Genomic DNA, 6,000 nt, shown 5'->3' with positions numbered 1-6,000 from the left:
TGTAAGCATGCCGCGGCTGTGTGCGCCTACGTGAATGAGGCAACTGACGATACCTGCACAAGCAGACCCCAGCAGTGGGGAAAACCGTCGAAAAAACCCAAGCGGGACGTGAACAAGACCATCGCGGACCTGTTCCCAGGTATTTTGATTAGGAATGCATTCGCTCGATTCCTCTTTTCACCGTGTTTTGTGATTGATTGATTATCAGGTTTAACGCGCCGACGCTACACAGACGACGAGGCGCGCCGTAGGGCAGGGCTCCAGATTAATTTTGACCACCTGAGGGTCTTTAACGTGTGCCGAAATCTCGAACACACGGGCGTTTTTGCTTTTCGCCTGCGTCATAAAAGCGGCCGCACCGCGGCCGGGAACCGAACCCGCTTTCCTGACATACCCAGGTTTCGTGAACTTGAAAACTTATCCTCCTCATATTTCTACTGTTAAACCGAGTGAAAGCTGATTAGTTTCAGGCTAGCAGCGTTGCATTCTTCAGGAAAGTAACACATCCGGAAACAGAGTCGGCAGGTAGGCTGTTTTGGCCTGGCTCTCGTTCTTTGCATTGTTCACGAAGTGCCTGCTGCATATTCGTGTGTTTTTTTGGGGGAGCCACGGGGAGCCATCAGAGCTATTAGAAAGTAAGGTAATTTTGTGCAGTTCAGCTACTGAATGACAGGAGAAAGGCAGAGAAACGGTCACTCACTTTTTCCGCCGCACAGCCCTAATCCAGGCTTCTCGGCGGTCTGTCTCGTACCACTTGCTGGGAAACGAATAGAACTTGACGATGGGCTCCTTTCCCTTCGTGTTTGCGACGCTGTTGTGGCCCCCAACTACACAACAATATTTAGAGCCCTGTCTTTTCCTCTTAGGCGCGCTAGTTTTCATCGCGGCGAAGCAGCAAGCAGCGTACTCCAAGCGAATCTGCGGAAGAGCGCACCCCGTGTGCGGCAATGAAATGGGAGCAAAGGCCGCCAGGAGAGGAAACGGCGCTGCATGCGCGCGGCGAAACTTGAGCCGTACGCCCCTATTGCCCCTATTGCGCTCTGGTAGGTGGGGATTTGGGTGCCTTGCTGGCGGGCTTACCGGGGGTTGAAGTCTGCGATGCTTCTCTCGGGTGCTGTAGCGGTCGTCGGCGTTGGATGGTCCAACCCGCGTTGTCGTCCAGCGAGGGGTCCTCTCCCGGCACGATGACGGTTGTTCGGCCGGCGTTCCGGTCGAGCTGAACTTGTGGCGTACCTTCTTGGACAGAACTTGTATCCATAGCGGCTTCCATCTCGTTCGTCGCGGGGACGGTAGCGATGTTCGACGGCATAGGCTTAGCGGCCGCCGCCGGCGGCGGCGTGGCCGGGTGCCGAGCTCGAGCTAGGCCTACATTAGGCTTAGCAAAACGTCACCGCCGTGGAACGTCAGTCTCGTAAATCCGCAAAAAATGCTGGGACTCACCGAACTGTGGTATCAGCGGGTTCCGAGAACAAAGCCTAACACATGTGTAAAAGTTGGGACTCTCTGGGGCTGGTTGGTCCGCCGAAAATTCGCATAATTCACGGAGCCGATGTGAGACACGTCCGATCGCTTCGGCTGCTCGCAGCGCCCTCCGCGAGCGGCCAGCCGCTGTTGCAGCCGTGAAGAAGTCCAGAAGCCGTAGGCTAACGTAACTGTTTACTTCATAGCGCGAGGTGAGCCGAAATCAAAGAACAATGCCCCGACGGATGAGGTAACAATGTAGGACTCGAGCAGAGTGACAGCATGGATTCGCTGCTCCAGGGACATATACACCCACCCCTAACACCCCCCCCCCAACACCCCCCCAGAAGGACTTCGACACCCCCCCCCCAAAAAAAAAGATTCCACAACCACAAGCACCCTGCCTAGGGATTTATACACCCCCCCCCAAACATCCCACCGACACCCCCCAAAATCTAAATTCTGCATAAACCCCTGCGCTGCTCGAACAGGTTATAGCGCTTGCGGGGCTTCTATTTATACCCAAAAGCGGTAACGGTGAAAACAGCCTTCCCTCTACATTTTGCGAACGCTACGCACTTCACAGACACACATAACGCTCTTTCCAGAGTTCGTAAGTAGTCGGTAGCAGCGGCACATGCTCAGTCCAAGAGAGGGGAGAGAGGAGGATTCCGCTGCAATCGACGGGGCCTCTGTGTCATTGAAACAGGCCTGGGCTTGTTATGTCGGCGCGCCATCGAATGTTGATCGCGCCGATAGTGAAGAGTCTGAGCCGGGCTTGTCGAGGAGTGAATGTATGAGTCACCGACAAGGTGGCGCCCTGCTCGAAAGGCGCACGTAGTGGCTTCGCTGCACAGCCGAGGAGTGATGCGGGAAAGTACGGTGGCGGGCCGATTCGTAACAGTTTCTCCGCCGCAGGTCCGAGATCACGATAGATAAGGGTCTTCAACCACTGTCCGGAGGGATGCTTTCGAAGTGAAGTGCTCAGTAGACGCTCGACTCCAGGCCCGGGCTGTACGACACCGTGCTGGAGCTTCACAGGGCCGATCACTGGACGAGTAGTGGCTTCCCAAGGACGTCTCTGGCTTGGTTGGGCAAGCAACAGAACAACACAGGAAGACACAATCGCATCGCCGGCAAGTGAGAAGACAAATCCACAGTGAAGCTCTACCAAGCTTTTAGTTGCGAAAAAACAGGCGAATAACTAACTACTCTAGTTATATTTTAGCCCAGCAGTACTTTAGACAACTGCACAAACTTGAAAGGTGACATTTCGCGTGATTGGAAATGTCCCACAGAAAAAGAAATGTAATCGTAAAGGGCGAACCCTGATTCAGGAGAAACAATGAAATTGAGAAAGTCAGACGTCTACAAGCCACTTCTCGCGCTGAGAGCTGCGATTTGAGCTCTCGTCATTGCCCTGAGCTTTCCCCTTTTTGTACCGCACTTTTTGTGCGCCCGCTCTCTGAAAGCGACTGCGACCGGTAAAGAGGACATCGGTCATTCGTCTCGACAAAGTTCGAGCGCGCGGTGGAGCGAGCGAGATTTTCCAACGTTCAAACGAGAGGCACGCACTCCTTTTTGGAGGCGGCATTCCCTTGGCGCGATGCGAGCTCACCGCTTCGCCCCTCGGCGTGGCCGCACTGAAACACGCGCCACAAGAACGCGCGGAAGTTTTTCCCCTCTCCTCGTTGCTCGCCTTTTCGCGAACGCGTTCGCAAGCGAACATCGGATCGCGTTTTTGTTCTTTCCCCTTGGCTGGTCGGTTCCCGACTTCGGCTCAGCCACAGGAGACACCGGAATCTCAACTAGCTAAGCTGATGTTGGCCCATCCTCGGGAGCATCAGTTGGGAGTGACGATCAGACACCTCGTAGCTCCCCACAGACCTTATCTCGTCGTCCTTCGCCTTTTCCGCAACACCCTCACTAAGCGAACACCGAAGGGTGTTTTCGTTCTGTTTTGCGGCTGTCAAGGCCACACTTGATCCAAGCTGCCCTGTCTCAAAAGACGGCTCAGTTGCCCGCGTCACCACAATCTCTACGAGCTCGGCTGGCCGTTGCTCGAGGTTGGTTACCTGAGCTGGTGGCAGGACGAAATCGGCTTGCTCAGTGGCGAGATCGTCATTTCTCCCAACTGAACCGTGCAAACCGTTCGCTGCCTCGGCAGCAGGCTTTGCCACAACGTCGGTCTCTTCTGAACTGCCGCCGCCCGAAGAAACAATCTCCGTTTCAGCGGACTCGTGTTGCCTTTCGGTAGCCTCATGGTTTACGCACTCCAGCGAAAGTAAGCTCTGTCAGGAGACGTGTTCCCGTATCCTGACAGAGCTTACTGCGCTGCCTGCGGCCTGGCCAACCCCATGGAAAAACACGAGTGCATCATCAAGTGCGCACTCTGCGGCCTAGATCATCCAACTGGAGATGCAGTCTCCCAGCAGAGGTACCGCACCCCCTTCGTTCTTCGACAGCGACAGCAATGGAGGGCCCGCAGCCGAAGCCGCAATCGCAAGGGCGACCCGCACCACAACCGTGGTCGGACTGGCTCATTCCCAAGGCTCCCAAGTGACTCATCTGTGCCTGCAAGCAAGCCTACCACCCAGTCGACTGTGCAGCGGCATCGATCCCGGTCGAAGTCCAAGCGCCGTGGTTCCCAGCCACCCCCTCCGGCTACGGGTGCATCCACTGACCAGCGACCGTCGTCTCAGGTGAGCTGGGCAGCAGTAGCCTCCCCTAATCATGAGCAGCCTTCCCGCTCCCCCGCTTTGCCAGTCCGTCATAGCTCAGCCAACCCACACCCTCCGCCACCCCCTCCTAGCTCAGAACTTGCCTGCCTTCGCACCTTGCTTGAGAGTGTGGTCGCCGCTCAACGTCAGATTCAGGCCGACGTAAAACAATTGCAACAGGCCATCCGTACTCCTCCCACCCCCCAATGCTCCTCTCAACTCACTGCTCCCAGTGTAATGAGCGCATCTCAGCCTCCCCTTTCGCCCCCCCCCCTAAACGTTGATCTGGTTACACCACCACTGAAGCCTACTCAACGGTATCCAATCTTCGGGCTCTTGAGGAGAAATTCGATGCTGCCAACACTTCCCGTTGTAAGGAGCTTACTGCGATCGCCAGTCAATTCGCGGAGATTAAAGCATCCGTTGCCACCACCCAAAATATGATTGCCACCCTGAACATGTCCTTCTCAAAGACGCACCTGCCCGCACCAAAACTGCAGCCCCAGGCCCTATGCGTCACACTCCGTACACTCGCATTCCAGTCACCTTAGTTTCTGTTAATAATGGCGACTCTTCTGCCGTTTCATCCTCCCCGGCTACCCCCTCGCCCTCCAAGCCCGTTTAGGGTCTGGCAGTGGAATTGTCGCGGTTTTCGGTCGAAGCGCGGCAATCTCCAACAGCGTCTTAATCACATACGCCAACGATCCCTCCCAACCCCTGACGTGATTGCCCTGCAAGAGACAGAGGTTCCTGCAAAGTTACCCGGCTATCGAGCTTTTCACTGCCAAGTCACACAAACAGATGCCCCAGCATGGAGAGGTGTGACTACCCTGGTGCGACATAACATCTCGGCGTGCCAAGAAAACCTCATCGCTTTGGGCCCGGAATATGTTTTCGTCGAAATCTTACCTGCCCCCAAGAAGAAAAAGAAACAATGCCTCCACATACTGAACATTTATAGTGCCGTCAAGCAGTCGCAGAATCAAACGTTACTTCTGCAAAAGGCCTGGTCCTACGCCCAGGGCCAGCCGCTGCTTATTGTCGGCGATTTTACCGCCCCGCACCCTGAATGGGGGTATCCGCATGTGTCACGCAAAGGCCGTGGAGTGCTCTCTACAATCCTCTCGCAACAGATGCGCCTCCTCACGGACCCGGCACACCCCACTCGACAAGGCAACAGCGTCCAGAGAGACACCACTCCTGATCTGACCATCACACATAATATCGCCAACTCAGTCTGGCGCAACACTGGTCATGATTTGGGAAGTGACCACTATGTGGTTGAAACCCTCGTTCAGGACGGACCCCCACAGCCGAGCACCCGTTCCCACAAGCTGGTTGACTGGGACGTCTTCCGATCCCTCTGTGATGCTAACTTACCTGACACCTTAGAAGATTTGGATGACTGGACTGCCAAACTCCTCGAACAACGTGATGGTGCAGCCAAAACTGTCCCTGAACAAGCTCACCGTGACGTGGTTGATTCTCGTCTCCTCCACTTATGGGAAGCCAAGGAGGGCCTAGTGCGTCGACTCCAGAGGCAGAAGCACAACCGCCCTCTCCGTCGCCGCCTGTCTAAGCTCAACCAGGACATTGGCAAGCATGCGACCAACTTGACTACCCAGCATTGGAATGCCCTTTGTGGCCGCATGGAGGGCAACATGAATGTTCCGCAGACCTGGAGTATTCTCCGCGGCCTGCTAAATCCGCAGAAGAAAAGAGAGCACACGAAGAATGAGATGATCACCCTCCTCCACAAGTAATCGGGTTCTGCGCAGGAGCTTCTTCGACAGCTTCAGGAGCTCTATATTCCGTCCGC

The sequence above is a fragment of the Haemaphysalis longicornis genome, unplaced genomic scaffold (genome assembly GCF_048455015.1).
Source record: "Haemaphysalis longicornis isolate Haplotype H1 unplaced genomic scaffold, Haemaphysalis longicornis Haplotype H1 scaffold_10, whole genome shotgun sequence".
Taxonomy (NCBI): domain Eukaryota; kingdom Metazoa; phylum Arthropoda; class Arachnida; order Ixodida; family Ixodidae; genus Haemaphysalis; species Haemaphysalis longicornis.
Note: the sequence above shows the minus strand (reverse complement) of the source record.